Genomic DNA, 22055 nt, shown 5'->3' on the forward strand with positions numbered 1-22055 from the left:
GCAAATTAGAAATTATTTGGAAATTTGTTTAAAATTGTATTCTCTATCTGAATAATGAAATAAATATTTCCTTCCCTTTACTAAATATTGCATAGGAATATCTGGAAATGTGAAATCAGACTTTTCTAGTGTTGCAAAGCTGTAAAAGTCAACAGGAAATTTCAACAGAAAACAGGCACATTTTTTTATTTTTTTTTAAACATGAAAATTTCTTCTAGGAATAATCCTACTTTAGTTTATGTAGCGAGTGAGATGTCGAAGGATAAAATATATTTGTTACCTTCCCTTCTTGTTTGCTGAAATTGTCTTCTTTGCAGCACTTTTACGTTTTATTTTTTTTATTGTTAATTTCAGTGCTAAAGTCCAACCATAGTTTCAGGTTAAACAAACCATTGACCGTTCATCTGCATACTTTTTTTTTTTTTTTTTTTAAACAAAAAATACAGCTGACCAATCACTTACACCTAGATTACGAGTTTTGCGTTAACAGGGGTGCGGTGCTAACGCTTAGTTTATGCTCACCTACAAACATTACAGGTATTACAGGTTTTTTTCAACCCGGCATTAGCCTCTAAATAGTGAGCGAAGAGCAAAATTTAGCTCCACATCTCACTGTAATACCAGCGCTGCTTACGGTAGCGGTGAGCTGGCTAAACGTGCTCGTGCATGATTTCCCCATAGGAAACAATGGGGCAGAATCGGTTGTAAAAAAAACTAACACCTGCAAAAAAGCAGCGTTCAGCTCCTAACGCAGCCCCATTGATTCCTAAGGGGAAAGACAATTTATGTCTACACCTAACACCCTAACATGAACCCCGAGTCTAAACACCCCTAATCTTACACTTATTAACCCCTAATCTGCCTCCCCCCATCTTGCCAACACCTGGATTTTATTATTAACTCCTAATCTGCCGCTCCGGACACCGCCGCCACCTACATTATCCCTATGAACCCCTAATCTGCTGCCCCCAACATCGCCGCCACCTACAATATAGTTATTAACCCCTAATCTGCCCCCCCAACGTCGCCGCAACTATATTAAAATGTATTAACCCCTAATCTGCCGCCGCCAACGTCGCCGCCACTATAATACTATAATAAAGTTATTATCCCCTAAACCTAAGTCTAACCCTAAGTCTAACCCCTCCTAACTTAAATATAATTTAAATAAAACAAAATAAAATAACTACAATTAAATAAATTATTCCTATTTAAAACTAAATACTTACCTATAAAATAAACCATAAGATAGCTACAATATAACTAATAGTTACATTGTAGCTAGTTTAGGGTTTATTTTTATTTTACAGGCAACTTTGTATTTAATTTAACTAGGTACAATAGTTATTAAATAGTTATTAACTATATAATAACTTCCTAGTTAAAATAAAAACAAATTTTCCTGTAAAATAAACCCTAACCTAAGTTACAATTACACCTAACACTACACTATAAATTAAAATAATTTCCTAAATTAACTACAATTAACTAAAGTACGAAAAAAATAAACACTAAATTACAGAAAATAAAAAAATAATTACAAGAATTTTAAACTAATTACACCTAATCTAATCCCCCTAATAAAAATAAAAAAGCCCCCCAAAATAATAAAAATCCCTACCCTATACTAAATTACAAATAGCCCTTAAAAGGGCTTTTTGCGGGGCATTGCCCCAAAGTTATCAGCTCTTTAACCTGTAAAAAAAAAAAAAGACAATACCCCCCCCCCAACATTACAACCCACCACCCACACACCCAACCCTACTCTAAAACACACCCAATCCCCCCTTAATAAAACCTAACACTAACCCCTTGAAGATCACCCTACCTCGAGACGTCTTCACCCAGCCGGGCACAAGTGGTCCTCCAGAGGGGCAGAAGTCTTCATCCGATCCAGGCAGAAGTCTTCATCCAGGCTGTATCTTCTATCTTCATCCATCCGGAGTGGGTCCATCTTCAAGCCAGCTGACGCGGAGCATCCTCTTCTTCCGACAACTCCCGACGAATGAGGGTTCCTTTAAATGACGTCATCCAAGATGTCGTCCCTTGAATTCCGATTGGCTGATAGGATTCTATCAGCCAATCGGAATTAAGGTAGGAAAAATCTTATTGGCTGATCCAATCAAACAATAGAATTGAGCTTGCATTCTATTGGCTGATTGGAACAATTTTATTGGTTGATTGGTTACGGAAAAGATACAGAATCCTATTCCTCACTTGAGGAGATAAGTAAAGTAGGTAGGGTTCCCATTAATGGATAAAGGCTTTGATTCTCCTTTCTAGATCTCCCTGCACATCTGCTTGTTCCAAGAGTACCTGGGTATGTATGATATGCAATAATTTCCGAAAGGGAGGAGCTCTATTGGACACCCAGTATTGTAGGATTAACCTCCTGGCAAGGAGTATCACAGAATAAAGAAATTTCTGGCGCCCTGGTGCAACATTAAAATCATGCAGAAAGATAATGTTGGATGGTGTTAAGTCAACCCTCTCAGTCAAGACCTTCTGGAGCCAAAACTTTAGTTTGCTCCACAGTTTAGTGAGTTTGGGACAATCCCAATTTAGGAAATTATTTTAATTATAGTGTAGTGTTAGGTGTAATTGTAATTTAGGTTAGGGTTTATTTTACAGGTAAATTTGTTTTTATTTTAACTAGGAAGTTATTAAATAGTTAATAACTATTTAATAACTATTGTACCTAGTTAAAATAAATACAAAGTTGCCTGTAAAATAAAAATAAACCCTAAGCTAGCTACAATGTAACTATTAGTTATATTGTAGCTATCTTATGGTTTATTTTATAGGTAAGTATTTAGTTTTAAATAGGAATAATTTATTTAATTGTAGTTATTTTATTTCGTTTTATTTAAATTATATTTAAGTTGGGGGGGTTAGGGTTAGACTTAGGTTTAGGGGTTAATACATTTAATATAGTTGCGGCGACGTTGTGGGCGGGAGATTAGGGGTTAATAAATGTAGGTAGGTGTCGGCGATGTTAGGGACGCCAGATTAGGGGTTAATAAAATTTAACTAGTGTTTGCGAGGCGGGAGTGTGGCGGTTTAGGGGTTAATATATTTTTGGAAGTGGCGGCGATGTCCGGTCGGCAGATTAGGGGTTAAAAACTTTAGTTAACTGTTTGCGATGTGGGGGGGGGGGCTCGGTTTAGGGGTTAATAGGTAGTTTATGGGTGTTAGTGTACTTCTTAGCACTTTAGTTAAGAGTTTTATGTTACGGCGCCCATAAAACTCTTAACTACTGACTTTTAAATGCGGTAGGAGTCTTGACAGGAGAGGGTGTACCGCTCACTTTCTCCAAGACTCGTAATACCGGCGTTAGGCAAATCCCATTAAAAATATAGGATATGCAATTGACGTAAGGGGATTTGCGGTAAGCTCGAGTCGCGGAAGAAAAGTGAGCGGTACACCTGTACCTGCCAGACTCGTAATACCAGCGGCCGTTAAAAAGCAGCGTTGGGACCACTCAACGCTGCTTTTTAAGGCTAACGCAAGACTCGTAATCTAGCCGTTAGACTCTTACGGCTAGATTTAGAGTTTTGTCGGCAACTTTGTATTTATTTTAACCAGGTACAATAGCTATTAAATAGTTAAGAACTATTTAATAGCTACCTAGTTAAAATAATTACTAAATTACCTGTAAAATAAATCCTAACCTAAGTTACAATTAAACCTAACACTACACTATCAATAAATAAATTAAATAAAATACCTACAAATAAATACAATTAAATAAACTAACTAAAGTACAAAAAATAAAGAAAGCTAAGTTACAAAAAATAAAAAAAATATTTACAAACATTAGAAAAATATTACAACAATTTTAAGCTAATTACACCTACTCTAAGCCCCCTAATAAAATAACAAAGCCCCTGAAAATAAAAAAATGCCCTACCCTATTCTAAAATTAAAATAGAAAAGCTCTTTTACCTTACCAGCCCTTAAAAAGGGCCTTTTGTGGGGGATGCCCCAAAGAAAACAGCTCTTTTGCCTGTAAAAAATAACATACAATACCCCCCCCAACATTACAACCCACCACCCACATACCTCTAATCTAACCCAAACCCCCCTTAAATAAACCTAACACTAAGCCCCTGAAGATCATCCTACCTTATCTTCACCACACCGGGTATCACCGATCAGTCCAGGCTCCGGCGTCTTCATCCAAGCCCAAGCAGGGGCTGAAGAGGTCCATGATCCGGCTGAAGTCTTGGCCCAAGCGGGGACTGAAGAGGTCCATGATCCGGCTGAAGTCTTGGCCCAAGCGGGGGCTGAAGAGGTCCATGATCCGGCTGAAGTCTTCATCCAAGCGGGAGCTGAAGAGGTCCATGATCCGGCTGAAGTCTTCTATCAAGCGGCATCTTCAATCTTCTTTCTTCCGGATCCATCTTCATCCCGCCGACGTGGAACATCCATCTTCACCGACGACTTCCCGACGAATGACGGTTCCTTTAAGGGACGTCATCCAAGATGTTCCGATCAGCCAATAGAATGCGAGCTCAATCTGATTGACTGATCCAATCAGCCAATCGGATTGAACTTGAATCTGATTGGCCGATTCCATCAGCCAATCAGAATTTTCCTACCTTAATTCCGATTGGCTGATAGAATCCTATCAGCCAATCGGAATTCGAGGGACGCCATCTTGGATGACGTCCCTTAAAGGAACCGTCATTCGTCGGGACGTCGTCGGTGAAGAAGGATGTTCCGCGTCGGCGGGATGAAGATGGATAAGGAAGAAAGAAGATTGAAGATGCCGCTTGATTGAAGACTTCAGCCGGATCATGGACCTCTTCAGCTCCCGCTTGGATGAAGACTTCAGCCGGATCATGGACCTCTTCAGCCCCCGCTTGGATGAAGACTTCAGCCGGATCATGGACCTCTTCAGCCCCCGATTGGGCCAAGACTTCAGCCGGATCATGGACCTCTTCAGTCCCACTTGGGCTTGGATGAAGACGTCGGAGCCTGGACCGATCGGTGATACCCGGTGTGGTGAAGATAAGGTAGGATGATCTTCAGGGGCTTAGTGTTAGGTTTATTTAAGGGGGGTTTGGGTTAGATTAGGGGTATGTGGGTGGTGGGTTGTAATGTTGGGGGGGTATTGTATGTTATTTTTTACAGGCAAAAGAGCTGTTTTCTTTGGGGCATGCCACGCAAAAGGCATTTTTTTATTTTGGGGGGCTTTGTTATTTTATTAGGGGGCTTAGAGTAGGTGTAATTAGCTTAAAATTATTGTAATATTTTTCTAATGTTTGTAAAAAAAAATTTATTTTTTGTAACTTAGCTTTTCTTATTTTTTGTACTTTAGTTAGTTTATTTAATTGTATTTATTTGTAGGTATTTTATTTAATTTATTTATTGATAGTGTAGTGTTAGGTTTAATTGTAATTTAGGTTAGGATTTATTTTACAGGTAATTTAGTAATTATTTTAACTAGGTAGCTATTAAATAGTTATTAACTATTTAATAGCTATTGTACCTGGTTAAAATAAATACAAAGTTGCCTGTAAAATAAATATAAATCCTAAAATAGCTACAATATAATTATAATTTATATTGTAGCTATATTAGGGTTTATTTTACAGGTAAGTATTTAGCTTTAATTAGGATTAATTTATTTAATAAGAGTTAATTTATTTTGTAGATAAAAATTATATTTAACTTAGGGGGGTGTTAGGGTTAGGGTTAGATTTAGCTTTAGGGGTTAATAAATTTAATAGAGTAGCGGTGAGGTCCGGTCGGCAGATTAGGGGTTAATACTATTTATTATAGGGTTAGTGAGGCGGATTAGGGGTTAATAACTTTATTATAGTAGCGGTGAGGTCCGGTCGGCAGATTAGGGGTTAATTATTGTAGGTAAGGTAGCAGCGACGTTGGGGGCGGCAGATTAGGGGTTCATAAATATTATGTAGGGGTCGGCGGTGTTAGGGGAAGCAGATTAGGGGTACATAGGGATAACGTAGGTTGCGGCGGTGTGCGGTCGGCAGATTAGGGGTTAAAAAAATTTAATAGAGTGGCGGCGATGTGGGGGGACATAGGTAGTTTATGGGTGTTAGTGTACTTTAGAGCACAGTAGTTAAGAGCTTTATGAACCGGCGTTAGCCCAGAAAGCTCTTAACTCCTGGCTTTTCTCTGCGGCTGGAGTTTTGTCGTTAGATTTCTAACGCTCACTTCAGCCAAGACTCTAAATACCGGCGTTAGAAAGATCCCATTGAAAAGATAGGATAAGCAAATGGCGTAGGGGGATCTGCGGTATGGAAAAGTCGCGGCTGCAAAGTGAGCGTTAGACCTTTACCTACACGACTCTAAATACCAGCGGTAGCCCAAAACCAGCGTTAGGAGCCTCTAACGCTGGTTTTGACAGCTAACGCCAAACTCTAAATCTAGGCGTTAGAAAGCCCATTTCGCTCTCTATGTCATATCTGAACAAATCTACAATTCGAGGGTCTGCAAGACCTGACGTTCAATGCCAGCAATAATGCTTTACAATTTCAAAACACCACTAGCTATAGGAATTAGATATTTATGTAAAAAAAATTGGATGTTCCTTTGATTTTAAAGGGACAGGAAACCCCCAAAATGTAATTCATGATTTGGATAGAACATGCAATTTTAAAACAACTTTCAAATTTACTTTTATTATCAAGTGTGCTTCACTCTTTTGTTATCCTTTGCTGAAGGAACATCATTGCGCTACTGGCAGCTAGCTGAAAACATCTAGTTAGCCAATCACAAGAGACAAATGTGTGCAGGCACCAATCACCAGCTAGCTCCCACTAATGTATGATATGTGCGTATTCATTTTCAATAATGGATACCAAGAGAACAATGCACATTTGACAATCGAAGTGATTTTAAAAGTGTATTAAAAATGCTCTTATTCTTGCAAGTTTAATTTTGACTTTCCTATCCCTTTAAGGACATAGTATTGTAAAATGTTCTCCCCCTTTAAATTGTTCCCAATCAACCATTTAAACGAACATTATCAAATTGTGCACAGACTATTTATAATTCTACTACTGAGCATGTGCAAGAGTTCACAATGTATGTGTATGTCAATCTGTGATTGGCTGATGGCTGTCACATGATACAGGGAGCTGGCTAATTGAAGTAAATTTGTTAGAAATCGACTGCTCATTTAAAATTCAGAGTAAGCGCTATTGCCTTGTCCTTTTACCATGCACTTACTGATTATGCAATTCTAATGATGATTAATGGTCCCTTAACTGCTAGAGCAGGGGTGGGCAATTATCGGCCCTCCAGATGTTATTGACGACATCTCCCATGATGCTTTGCCAGCATTTTGGCTGAACGAGCATTATGGGAGATGTAGTCTATAACATTTGGAGGGCCGATAATTGCCCACCCCTGTGCTAGAGTATAAAAAAATATTTACAATTAGCTCTTTTACCTCACTCTGTCATTTAAAATAACTACTTTTGCCTATTTAAACCACCACCTATTCTGAAATGCTGCAGTATTGGCTATAGAAAAACTAAGCAAACAACAGGCAGCAAAAAACAAAATATCAGCCTCTAGTAGGGGGGGGGGGGATGTTTCTGCAGCTTATTTGAATACAATGAGCCATTATCAGATGCTTTCCCAGTACACTGTCCCTTTAAGTTTAAAGGGATATTTGTCTGTAAAATTGTTTTTCCCTTAAAGGGACAGTATACACCAATTTTCATATAACTGCATGTAATAGACACAACTATAAAGAATAATATGCACAGATACCAATATAAAAATCCAGTATAAAACCGTTTAAAAACTTACTTAGAAGCTTCCAGTTTAGCTCTGTTTAAAAGGTTACTGGTACACCCACTGCAAGTGGGAAATATCAGACACCCTCCCTCCCCCTTCCTTTGCATATGAAAAGACTTTTTACACAAACAGAAGCAAGCTGGAGTAGGTATACATCGGTATTCTCCTAAAACTTTGGGGCTTGGTTAGGAGTCTGAAAATACGAGCAATGTTATTTAAAAATAAGCAAAACTATCCTTTTTTTTTTAAAAAAAAAAAAAAAAAAAAAAAAACTTTATGGGCTATATAAATAGATCATCTACAAAACATTTACGCAAAGAAAAAACGAGTGTATAATGTCTCTTTGTTGTGTTTCTGATGACTTGTTATTAAAATGTATGAGAAATTGCTTCTTTAGGTTTAAATTTTGTATATAAAATCTCCTTATGTTATCACTTTCTCTACACCCACAAATTCTTATCTCTGTTAGTAAACCAAATCCCAATAGTTAGACAGATCAATTGGAAATTAAAGGGGCATAAAACCCGAAATGTTTGTTTCTTTCATGATTCAGACAGAATACAATTTAAAAAAAAAAAAATGTTTCCGGCTAGCATTGGGTATGGCCCCATTTTAGTGTAGCTCCGCAGCTAACTCTCCCAAAAGGTCATAAAAGGGGCGGAGCCAACCAGCATCAGGTCTGGCTGCATATTTGTGTAGTTCTACAGCTAACTCTCCCAAAATATCATAAACAAGGGTAAAAACACATCACAGACGCCCGAAACAGCACAGATATGCCTGGAGTGACTGGATGGCACATGTAAGTGACGGAGAGGCACAGATCTTGGGAACTTTGAAGGTAAGAGGCCACAACACCGCCATAACCACGCAATAATTAGACAATTAATCCTTGGTCACAATAACGCTTCAAGACACCAGTGCATAGCCGACTGTTGCTGACTCTTCTACAGCCAGTATTTAGGAAGACTGCAGCGCTTTCAATAGCACCATTATTGTGTTTGGATTGGCGGCAGCATAAGCAGAGGGGGAGTCTATTAGCCCCCCAAAAAATTACAAAAGAATAGTTTATTGACGTTAATTCATTGGGAGTATTATTGTAAACTAACAAGAGACTGAACCCCCTAATTGTACACTACAGCTTTCCAGCGTATTAAAGAAAAGCTAAATACAATCTGCTATAACTCACTTGGAAAAACACTTATTAGAGAAGAAATACTAGACAAGTTCAAAATAGTTTGCTGAGCATTACTTAAAGGGACATAATACTCATATGCTAAATCACTTGAAACTGATGCAGCATAACTGTAAAAAGCTGACAAGAAAATATCACCTGAGCATTTTTATGTAAAAAAGGAAGATATTTTACCTCACAATCTCCTCAGCTCACCAGAGTAAGTGCTGTGTAAAAATTGATACTTCAGCTGCTGTCCAGCTGCAGGTAAAAAAAAATGAACTGCAGTCAATCAGCATCAACAGTGCTGAGGTCATGAACTCTTTTACTGTGATCTCATGATATGTCATAGTAAACTTCCTTAAACTAAATAGGGAAATAATATGAGTGTGCATGAGGCTCACTCCTTTGCCTGTCCCGGGACAGACATACTGATTTGCTGCTTAAAGCCCTTTACAATGGGGTGTAAATACTTAGGACAATTTGAGGTAAAATATCTTTAGAGATGTTCAGGTGATATTTTCTAGTCAGCTTTTTACAGCTAAGCTGCATCACTTTCAAGTTTCAACATTTGGGTATCATGGCCCTTTAATGCTAAGTGACTAATGTAAATATTGCATAACTTATTTTCAACTAGAAAGCTGCACTGTAGTATACTAGGAAGGCTGTATTATGATTAATAGATCCATCTAGTCTAGGGTAATTTATTTGCACATATCATATGCTGTAACACCTAACACAGCAGAAATAAATAGATTGCAAACTGTACCGATAAAAGGCCTCTCAGGGTATGTTGAGAGCTCTGCTGTTTCTAACTCTACAACAACAATCAAAACACTCTTTATACAATTAAAGCCACTGCACTTGACATGGCACCCAAAAGGCTATCTAAAGCTGACAAATCCTCAAAAAGCCACAGAGCCAAAAGATGGACTCTTATTTAAAAACTCTTGAATCTAATGTAGAAGGCTCTGACAAATCTCCTCTCATATTAAATTCAGAGAACTTAGATGATAATATAGCATTGATAGATGATTGAGACTGCCCAGTAACCAAGGCTGATCTCCGCTTTTTGCCTACAAAAACAGACTTCAACACTTTCTTAACTCCGGTTGGACAACTCATAAAAGAAGGTCTGTCCAAGGTCAAAAAAAGATGTAACTGCTCTTGGATTCAACTTGAAGAAAATTCAGATAATATTGTTTTAGAACAAGAATCCCTGGCACAACATACTGAACAGCAAAATGTCTTGATCATCACCCTTCAAGAACAGATTGAAGATTTTGACAACAGGTGGGGAAGACAGAACATACGGGTCAGGGGAGTGCCAGAAACAGTCCAGCCTAATCAAATAACTGATTACTTACAACAATGTTTTGCCTCTATCCTAGAGTACACGGAAATACCAACAATTCCTTTAGATAGAGCACATAGGGCTCTATGCCCAAAACAAGTGGATAATGCTCCACCCCAAGATATCTTCATAAAATAGCACAACTTTCTAGACTGGGAGAAGAAAATAGCGGCTTGCCAAAAGAAACACCCTTTAAAGTTCAAAGATACAGAAATTCAATGGTTTGCACTTTGCAGATATCTATCAGTCCATTGACGCTGGCAAAAAAGGAAAGAAGCACGTTACTTAACCCTTCATCTACATGATTAAAGCAGTGAAAAACAACAAAATGGCAATATACAAGACATCAGAAGACATAGACCAGTTCTGAGGATCATCCTCTGCCTGTTCAACATTGTTACTGACCTCTGCATTGTCTGACCACTCTTATGGTATACCCTCAACCTGCATTAGTCTCTTTACCTTGTACTCTCCTCATCTCAGTAGAGACTGCTATGTGACCCTGCAACACCTGTGAGTACAGTTTTTCTTTTCCTGCATAATTATTGCCTTTTATTCTTTCCTGTGTGGGTCACATCCTGGGTTCCTCTCAGTGTGCTAGCGTGTGTTTATCTTATCACTCTAGCAGTTGGGTTAAATCCTGGACTGATTCCTTACGGCTGACACCTGAAAAAGGCAGATGGTGGTATAAGTATATTTTTTTTATTTTTTTTATTAAACCTGTTCTTTGTTTACCCTTATTTGGGTTTCCAAAGAAGTAAAACATGTCGTAAAGACAAAAAAAGATAGCTTATAAATAACTTACAGAGACACACAGTCAGATGATGATGATATGCAAATATGGAGAGTCCAACAAAAAAGACTAATCAGTTCATTAGGAAGGTTATATCTCATGCTGGAAGAGGAGATAGCACAGTCAGTAAAACATGGGGACAAAACATTCTTTAGATACTTCAGTGAAATAAGAAAAAAAAAAGGTTAGAATAGGAAAACTGAAAACAGTTGATGGTAGAATAATAGAATACCTGATAATAATCAGCGCTGCGGAATCTGTTGGCGCTCTACAAATACCTGATAATAATAATAATAATAATAATAATAATAATAAAAGGAAATAAGCAAATTGCAGACTGTTTTAATGATCACTTCTGTTCTGTATTCACAAAAGATTGTGAAGATAGAGGGGCCGATTTATCAAGGAGCGAATGGCCCCTAATGCCCCTGTTTCCGTGCTAACCTTCAGGCTCGCCGGAAACAGCAGTTATGAAGCAGCGGTTTTAAGACCGCTGCTCCTTAACTGCTCTGCCTGCTCTGAGGCTGCGCACAGCAATCAACCCGATCTCATACAATCGGGCTGATTGACACCCCCTGCTAGTGGCCATGAATCTGCAGGGGGCGGCATTGCACAAGCAGTTCACAAGAACTGCTTGTGTAATGATAAATGCCGACAATTCATCGATGTCTGTCAGACATGATCCGCTGAGCGGATCATGTCAGACAGACCGATGATAAATCGGCCCCAAAATATCATACATAAAGGGATGCTACAAAAAAATGGAAATGAGCTTAACACTAATTTTAAAAAGTCAGTGGGTCCTGATAATATTCATCCAAGGGTTTTAAAAGAACGTCGCTCAGTGCTAACTGCCCCATTAAAGGGATACTAAACTCACATTTTTTCTTTTTATGATTTGGATTAGAGCATGCAATTTTATGTAACTTTCTAATTTACTCCTATTATCAATTTTTCTTCATTCTTTTGGTATCTTTATTTTAAAAGCAGGAATGAAAGCTTAGAAGCCGGCCCATTTTTGGTTCCTGGATAGGGCTTGTTGATTGGTGGCTACATTTAGAATATGTAATATTTGCATAAGAATGTCCTTTAAATTTTTTTTTTTATAGGCCTGGATTTAAGATAGAGTACAAGTCACTACAAAGGGACGTGAATGCAATTAAATAGATTTTACTTCTGTTATCAAATATATTTTGTTCCCTTTGTGTGCTTTGTTGAAAAGCATACGTAGGTAGGCTCAGTAGAAGCAATGCACTACTGGGAGCTAGCTGGTGATTGGTAATTACACACAAGTTTCTTGTCATTGGCTCACCAGATTTGTTTCAGCTAGCTCCCAGTAGTGTATTCCTGCTATGGAGCTGACTTTAGCTATGTGTTTATTTTAACCCTTTTTGTAAGGGTTAAACATTAAGCATCTTTTTGCAGTTATGTTCCTTTAAGCACAGACGACTACACAGACGGCTTCAGATTCTCACCATAGAGATAAATGGCTGGATTATACTGAAACTGAAAAGAATCATTATCAGCAAAACAGAACAACAAAATTACTCAACCTACAGGAAGAAACAGGTGTATGTAGTAATTGGGCTGCTCTATGCACTGGGAATTATACTATTCCCCAGGGTGGATAAAAATCAATGGGGTTTTTCAGAAAAGAAAAAAAAAAAAAAACATCTGATTTTGTATTTTAATGATTGTTTTTTTATTTAAAGGGACAGTCTAGTCAAAAATTAAACTTTCATGATTCAGATAGAGAATGAAATAATTATTTTTTTTAAATTCATTTTTATTAGTGCCAACCGGTAGCAAATCATCATCAAATAATACGCACATGTGTCAAGCAGGAAACTAACATTATGCATCTTTAAAAGAAAATAGTAACCAACTGTGTCCTAAACCAATTCTATCAAAAATAGGACCTCTTGCATTTTTATAACTATAAATCCACAGCTACCTGGCATTTTCAAATAATAATAAAAATATAATAACATACACAGAAGAAAAAAAAAAAAAAAGAATCCATCCCGTCCCCCCATCAGGGACGCCTCCTGCAAGGAACATGGTTAACGCTATCTACCTTCCAAGAACTAACTAATGATTAATTTATCTGCTATTGGTTATCCATGTCCCAGGGAACACACCTACTAAGACTAATTCAGCAAAGCTTATAGATGACACAAAGGGTGACAGTAATTGCTTTTGTAGCGGGATTGGAAAAGATTTAATAATTGCAGCCCATTTTCCTAAAAACCACCCTATTCTTTCCTCCGTTGCTAAAAACAGATGAAAAGCTTCATAAATGATTTGAGATAGGATCCCCTTCACAATTTGAGAAAAACTTGGGATGCGCTTAGCTTTCCAATTTTTTAAAATGAGATATCTGTCATTATAACGGTATTTAAAGATATTATCCATGGATTAACACTTGATCCAGTAACCAGAAATATAATCTCTTCTAGGGATAGCGTAAATGACGTAAGATGTATTATATTAAACCAGTACAAAACTTTTTGCCAAAGTTGTTTAATTTTGGGGCACTGCCAAAACATATGCGCCAAATCAGCATCTCTATTAGAACAGCGAGGACATGCAGAAAAACATTTGTCAACTTTGGGCGGAGATAAATAAAAATCGTTCATTATCTTCATATGAGACTCTTTCCAACTTACAGCAATATGGCATTGGGCTAAACTATTTTTATTAATTTTATATTAATTTTAAGCAACTTTCTCATTTACACCTATTATCAATTTTGCTTCGTTCTCTTGGTATCTTAGGAGCCAGACAATTTTTAGTTCAGAACCTGGGAGGGTTGCTGATTGGAGGCTACATTAAGACACCAATCAGAAAGTGCTACCCAGGTGCTGAACCAAAAATGGGCTGGCTCCTATGCTTACATTCTTGCTTTTTCAAATAAAGATACCAAGAGAATGAAGAAAATTTAATAATAGGAGTAAATTAGAAATTTCCTTAAAATTGCATGCTCTATCTGAATCATAAAAGTTTAATTTTGACTAGACTATCACTTTAAATAGGATTTAAATTATTATTATTTTTATAAAATGCTTTTTGAGGAAAAATCTATCTAAAGATAGTTTTGTGTTTAAAATACATTGTAATCCAAAGGTTATTCATTAAAATAATAATTAATTAGTTTTGAATTATGTAGCATGAGCCTGTATATTCATTTCTATAATGTTTATTTATTTTTTAAGCAAATGAATTCCATTAATCCTTTAACAATATCATGCTCCCTCAGAGGTTTATGTCAGATTATTTAGGGCACTTTTTCTATCTAGAAGATATTATCACATATTCTTGGTTTTGTAGTTCTCACAACTATTGGAGGAAAGCAAGCAATAAAGTACAGCTGAAAAGTGATTAAATATAATTGATTAACCAATTAAACCAGAGACAGTTCACCTCCAATTTCATAATTATCTATGCATTTGTAATGGTACACCAATCAGTAGAATTGTAATTTTCTGATATAAAAAGCTGGACAGATAGCTCAGCATGCTAAGGAACTGTGGCTGAGCTCTGTAGCAACTCAAGGGTTGCAGGTTCGATCCCCGGCGAGGTCCACTCAGCCTTTCATCCTTCCGAGGTCGATAAAATGAGCAGCGCCTTGAGACCCTTACGGGTGATTAGCCGCGCTTTAAAAGTACCCAATACATACATATAACTGGAAATATAATCTGAAGAGTTATTATTCTAAAAATGAAACATGTATGCAAAATACCATGATTTAAATATAGTCTTACGGAATAGTGATTTAATTAATGATTGTGATCACTAAACTAAGATAAGTGCAAATCCAGATCTTAATGTGGGGATCTTTCACTAGAATGAATCCAGTTACGAAAAGATCCGAACGGCATGAGAGGCCACCTACTTCTGCATTCGGATCCCCACAAAGGATCCGAATGCGTATTCCTAAAATCCACCCTGCTTCCCTGAACCCCACCCCCAATAATTACAGCTCATATATGCATCAATTATTTCATTTAACTAAAAGGTCAAAGAAGCTTGGGTGTGTCATGCCAACCACTAGACAACAGAGCATATGACTGGAAAAGCATCATGTCATAGAACTACCACTCAGAAAATATGAGATTGCGGTAAAAGGGGGCGCAAATTATTGCAATAACGCTAGCGAAATAGTTTGCGCCCTTACTTGTAATCTAGCCCAAGGTCAGTCCAGCCCTGAAAAACCCAGCAATCCTTCCTCTGAACAAGGGAAATGGAAACCCCAGAGAATTGTTTCAGCCTTCTTAGGGCCTCGTCAGTGAGATGAAGCCATATTCCTCTAAGAACATTGGGCAAGGAGTTCATGTCTGGTTTCCCCCATAGCCCTAAGGGAGACTTCCCTAGGGTCATATTGCAAATACATACAGAAAGAGAAGCACTCTACCAGATGTGGACTCATTGCCCAATGTGCCTAGAGATATATGGTTGCACCTCACTGATGAGGCCCAAAGGAGGCAGAAACAATCGACTGGGGTTGCCATTTCCCTTGTTCAGAGGATTGCCTGGTATGAATGTCAACTTTCAAGAATGAGCACCCAGTTTTTAAAAATACTATTAAAAACAAGGGCACTTTCATTCATCAAAGTTTACATTTCACCGGTTTTGTTAAAATACTTACCTTTTCTTCTTGAAGCCGGAGAAGCGATTCCTCCTCCTGCCGCTTGTCTCTTCTTACGTCATCAATGATGAATACGGCATCCTCCAATCATGGCTTCCCCCCCCCAGGGGGTATCATTGCCTGAGGCAACGCTGTGATTGGAGGAAGCCGGATTCGTCATTGCTGACGTATGAAGTCGCTTCTCCGGCTTCAAGAACAAAAAGTTAAGTATTTTAACAAAACGGGTGAAATGTAACCTTTCATAAAAGAAAGTGCCCCTGTTTTTAATAGTAAAAAACAACCCTACATTTTAAAAACGACACCTGCTCAGAGCACCAGTGGGGCTTTTACCATGTCAGCCATTAACAAATCTATCATTACCAGATGGTACAAGCACCTTAGGCTCTCTGAGCAAGTGCTGTGTTTAAAATGCTGGTGCACGGTGCATACTTAAATACACTTTTGAAACAGCTATAGCTTTTATTAGAAGCCTTTTTGCTAGTAGATGTATATTACAAAAAAATGCTTCTATACAAAACTGAAAGGCATCCACGTGGATTCCAAATTTGGCTGGAATGTCCCTTTAAAGGGTCATAGTTTAAGTACGTCATTTTAACATTAGCTATGCTGTAAATGCTGTGTGTTTAACACCTGCATGGCAAAAAGCTCTGAATACAAAATACGTGTTTGAAAAGCATTTAATAATGGTCAATTTGTTGCAGTCCCATGACACACCCCTTTTAAAAGTCACTTGGATGTTGTTTATTTTAGCTCCTCTTAGCTGTAGCCAATCAGAAAGAGATATTAATAAGCATCTGCACATATTAACCAATAATCGTGCAACATATAGAAGGATCAGACTTCTGCACTCTTAGAGTGCACTCTGGCTTCTCTAGGAAGAAGTTGGAAAAACTAAAATTTCTAGGGTTAAATTACAGCATTTTACTAAAATCATAACTAAGCATTGTGATGATTAGATTAATAACAAAACTCCCAACTGTCCCGCATATTGGTCTTCACAAGCCCTGCCCATGGTTCCGCTGTGGCTCGGCCCCGCCTCTTGCAGCTCCACCCACAGAGCGCTAGTCGCCCTGTACACAAGTCTCCCATACACAGCAATGAGCACCTCCCACCCAGGACAGTGCCTTGGGGATGATGGGAGGTATGGAAGAAGAGTGCAAGTATCATAATTTAAAAGTCCAGTCTTTCTTAACATTTTAGGAACTAGAAAAAAAAAAAAGCACAAGTGAGTTTATTAAATGGACATTAAATGCTAAAAACTATGTTGTGCGCCTTCCTCTAATTATGGGTGCTGCCATTTTAGCACCTAGGTTTTACTGCCTATCTGGAATGCACTGAAAGCTAGATTTCAACATAAATTGTTTTGTGTTTATGTTCCATTAACATATAAAATGAGAACGTGCAAAACAAAATAGTTTTTTCTGACATACTGGCATAATGCTGTTGAACTGTCCCCATGCACCTGTGTGCTGAGGTTGTATGAAAATAGTATTAGTGTGCCTTTCTTTGATGAAGTTTTTAATCATGTTTAAATAAAATATTTTGGATTTTTTATACAATCTAATTTTGGTACTGCCTGCAATCTTTTTTCCTTTTTTTGGACTGCCCATGCAAAATAGAAGGGTTGTTACTGCAGGGTTTTTTTTAAATGCTTTGCAATGGCTTCAAATTTGAAAACACTGAAACACCATGAAAGGCGGCAAGAATTTCTTATTGTTTAAAATGGGGGCCATGGTTTTAAAATCACACAGTACTTAAAAGGACACTCAATCAAAATTAAGCTTTTATTATTCAGATAGAGCATGCTATTTTAAACAACTTTCCAATTTACTTCCATTAACAAAATGGGCACAGTCTTTTTATATTTAAACTTTTTGAATCACCAGCTCCTACTGAGCATGTGCAAGAATAAGTGTATATGCATTTGTGAATGGCTGATGGCTGTCACATGGTACGTGTATGCATTTGTGATTGGCTGATGGCTGTCACATGGTACAGGTGGAATGGGAAAAGACATAACTTTAAAAATTGTCAGAAAAAAAAAATCTACTACTCATGTGAAGTTCAGACTTAGTGCTATTGCATTGTCTTGTTATCTTGCATTTGTTGATTATGCAAATCTACTGTGTTAACTGGTCCTTTAAAAAGGGACACAAGTCAAAATTAAACTTTCATGATTTGGATAGAGCATGCAGTTTTAAACAACTTACCAATTTACTAAATGTGCACAGTCTTTATTTTTACAGACTTTGAGTCACCAGCTACTACTGAGGATGTGCAAAGAGTCAAAAGGTCAAACAGTTGAATATACGTATATGCATTTGTGGAGTGGAAATAGACATAACTTGGAAGTTTGTCAGAAAAAAAAATCTACTACTCATTTGAAGTTCAGACTAAAGGGCCGATTTATTAAGTGTCGGGCGGACATCGCTGAATGCCGACAGTGTATGCTGTCGGCATTTAACATTGCACAAGCATTTCTCGTGAACTGCTTGTGCAATGCCGCCCCCTACAGATGGCCGCTAGCAGGGGGTGTCAATCAACCCAATCATATTCGATCGGGCTGATTGCTGTACGCAGCCTCAGAGGTGGCGTACCAGTTAAGAAGCATCGGCCTTAAGACCGCTGTTTCTTAACTCCTGTTTCCGGCGAGCCTGAAGGCTTGAGCGGAAACAGCTGCATTAGGCAGCATTCAGCCGATAATAAATCGGCCCCTTAGTGCTATTGTATTGTCTTTTTATCATGCATTTGTTGATTATGCAATGACACTGTATATACTGGTCCTTTAAAGGGATATAAAAGTCAAAGGTTCATGGGTAAAATCTACCTGTACTTCTATTATCAAATTTACTTTGTTCACTTGGTATTGTTTGTTGCAGAGCACACCAAGGTAGGCTCGGGGGCAGTAATTCACTATGGAGCTAGCTGGTCATTGGTAGCGACAGACATATGCCTTTTGTGATTGGTTCACCAGAGGAGTTGAGCTAGCTCCCAGTAGTACTTTACCGCTGTGGAGCTGACAATTAACTATTCAAGAGTTAAACACATAGTTATGGGCAAGCAATAGTGCAATAACAAAATTCTTAGAGCATTTTATTTTTGTACTTTTATGCATCATTAAAAGGGACATTGTACACTAGATTTTTCTTTGCATAAATGTTTTGTAGAGCTTTTTATACAGCCTATACAAAAAAAAATTTTTAAAGTAGATTTTTGCTTATTTTTAAATAACATTGTGCTGATTTTCAGACTCCTAACCAAGCCCCAAAATTGTAGGAGAATACCGACGTATACCTACTCCAGCTTGCTCCTGTTTGTCTAAAGAGTCTTTTCATATGCAGAGGAAAGGGTGGGGGGTATCTGTTGTTTCCCATTTGCAGTGAGTGTTCCAGCTACCTTTTTAACAGTGCTAAACTGGAAGCTTCTAAGTAAGTTTTTAAACGGTTTTATACTGGATGTTTAGATCAGTATCTGTGCATATTCTTCTTTATTGTAGTGTTTATTACATGCAGTTATATGAAAATGTGTGTATTCTGTCCCTTTAAGCAAATAGTTTAAAAAATACTACATCAAAATTAGAATGTTTATTTATGGTCTTCAACATTCCCTGTGGTTGAAGGTAAAAAAAAGTAATACACAATTTACTGGTTTAAACAATAGGGAAGTTGATACTTAAAGGGACAGTCTATTCCAGGAGTTTTATTGTTTAAAAAGATAGATAATCCCTTTATTACCCATTCCCTGGTTTTGCATGACCAACACTGTTATATTAATATACTTTTTACCTCTACAATTACCTTGTATTGAAGCCTCTGCAAACTGCCCCCTCATCTCAGTAATTTTGACAGACTTGCACATTTTAGCCAATCAGTGCTGACTCATACATAACTCCACTGGAGTGAGCACTATGTTTATCTATATGACAAACATGAACTAGCAGTGTCTAACTATGAACAACTGTCAAAATGCACTGAGATAAGAGGCGGTCTTCAACAGCTTAAAAATTAGCATATGAGCCTACCTAGGTTTAGGCCTACCTAGGTTTAGCATTCAACAAAGAATACCAAAACAAAAAAGCAAACTTGATAATAAAAGTGAATTGGAAAGTTGTTTAAAATTGCATGCCCTATCTGAATCGTGAAAGTTTAATTTTGACTGTCCCTTTAATCAAATTGAGGCATATACATGTTTACACATTTTGTTAAAAGTATAGTATGGTTGCTAATGTGTAAAGCTGTATAGAAAAATATTTGGAGTTTGAGACGTGGGGGGGGTAGATCATTAATCAATGTCAAAACATTATTCTGCAAAATGACAGTGACATCACCTCATGTCGCAGTGTCCCTGCACAAGCTGAGTGATATAAAACATACAATAATATATAACATAGCAGTACTGTACCTCGGCCCATACAAGTTACACAGCATCCTGTCTGCTCCAACGCATGTTTGACCTAATTCCTTTTGTAAAGTACTTCCCTGGTCCTAATTCCCCTCCTACTTTCCCCTCCCCGAAAGCTCTTCCCAGAAACCAAGGATAAAAAAAAAAGTATTTTAACTGAAATTAGAAACCCTTTAATGTGATGTGAGGCAATAAACACACAGTGATCTGTGTTAGGATCCTGCTGCATTACACGGGTTAAGAACAGGGGGCTGGAATAGACCGAACGACTTCCAGATGTTGATTACTGCAGAGTGCAGATGTGTGGAGGCGGTGGGTGGTTGAACAAGCTAATGGCAGAAGGGTTGGCAAATGGTTGGCAAATGTTTTTGAAGTTGATGAGTGTATATATTTACTTAAGATATGCACAGAAGTGTTTCTTTATTTTTATTTTATTAAAATAACTTCTTTGAAAAGGGGCTTCCCCATTTTAAACCACCAGTAATCATCTAATTGCTTTCCAAGAATTTCCCAACATTTTTTTTAATTACATTTTTTTTTTTAATTGCAGAAAATCAGAATACAATCAACAAAACATAAAAATAACAATACTGTTAAATGTATATAAAAGTATATGTACTTTGTTGCTTTAAGATATTACCACAGTGTGTTGTACTTTTTCTCTAGCAAATTTGGCACAGACATTAGCCAAATGCTGCAGGCAGTGGCCATTTTCAGCATTTGTTTTACTAACAAATAAATGCACATCACTAGTAATAACTCATGTTTCTAGGTAAGTGTGATGTTCCTTTATCTATTAATTAACAATCAACACATTTTAATCAATGTGTGGAAGCAGCAAAAAATGACTGAATTGGGTATTGTGTTTAAAATGTCAAAATTAACATTGTGTGACACATTAAAGGGACACTAAACCCCCCAAAAAATATTTCATGATTCAGGTAGATAATACAATTTTAAATAACTTTCCTAATTACTTCTATTATCTAATTTGCTTCATTCTTTAGATATCCTTGTTGAAGAAATAGCAATGCACATGGGTGAGCCAATCACACGAGGCATCTATGTGCATCTACCAATCAGCAGCTACTGAGCATATCTAGATATGCTTTTCAGCAAAGCATATCAAGAGAATGAAGCAAATTAGATAATAGAAGTAAATAAAAAAAGTTGTTTAAAATTGCTTGCTCTTTCCAAATCATGAAAGAAAAAATTTGGGTTTCATGTCCCTTTAAGTGCAATTTATTTTTCACATACAGGCATAAACACAGCAACAGTTCAACATCTTCCTATTGGTGACCGACCAATACTTAAATTATTAAAGGGATACTAAGGACATTTTATATATATATATATATATATATATATATATATATATATATATATATATTTATCAGCAATTGAGCACTGTACTTAAAAAAGGTATGCATACAAACAAATGGTTTAAAAGGACATTGTGATGAAACATCTTATTCCCTAAATCATGTCATTTTTGCCCAAGTCAATAAAGAACCCCGCAAATGGGTTAAACACATAGGTAAGTCCTGTTTGGGAGCCACATACATTGCAGCTCATGCGATTGGAGGGGGTAATTAGCTGTTTCCTGTTTGGGACCAGCTGTTCTCTGCAGCTACAGGGCTGGACTCTAAGTTTTCAGCCCCTTTGTAGTGGTTAAATGGATGGAGTTACAGGGTGAGTAGTTCATTACATTACATAATAAAAATAAGAGCAGGTATTTTTTTCTGCTACAATGTCCCTTTAAAACTGTGATTTAATTGGCAAAGTTTGCATTGTTGTGGAGTCCAGGAGCACACTACTTGAATGACCTCTTAAAATCAGCTAGCCTGCATCCAATAGCGGCATGGTTCTGCCCACAAAAAATCATTGGGCCACCATCCACAAGTGAGCT

General features: G+C 37.4%; 1 protein-coding gene across 1 annotated transcript in view; it reads right to left on the reverse strand.

Annotated features, from left to right (window-relative positions):
* LOC128642006 (uncharacterized) overlaps positions 1–20188 on the reverse strand; it is a 238353-nt gene extending 218165 nt beyond the window's left edge. The window contains exon 1 of the mRNA XM_053694643.1: positions 20147–20188. The gene's annotated coding sequence lies outside the window, so the exon portion shown is untranslated. The remainder of the gene's footprint in view (positions 1–20146) is intronic.
* Between the last annotated feature and the right edge of the window lie 1867 nt (positions 20189–22055).

The sequence above is a fragment of the Bombina bombina genome, chromosome 11 (assembly GCF_027579735.1).
Source record: "Bombina bombina isolate aBomBom1 chromosome 11, aBomBom1.pri, whole genome shotgun sequence".
In the NCBI taxonomy this organism is placed as follows: domain Eukaryota; kingdom Metazoa; phylum Chordata; class Amphibia; order Anura; family Bombinatoridae; genus Bombina; species Bombina bombina.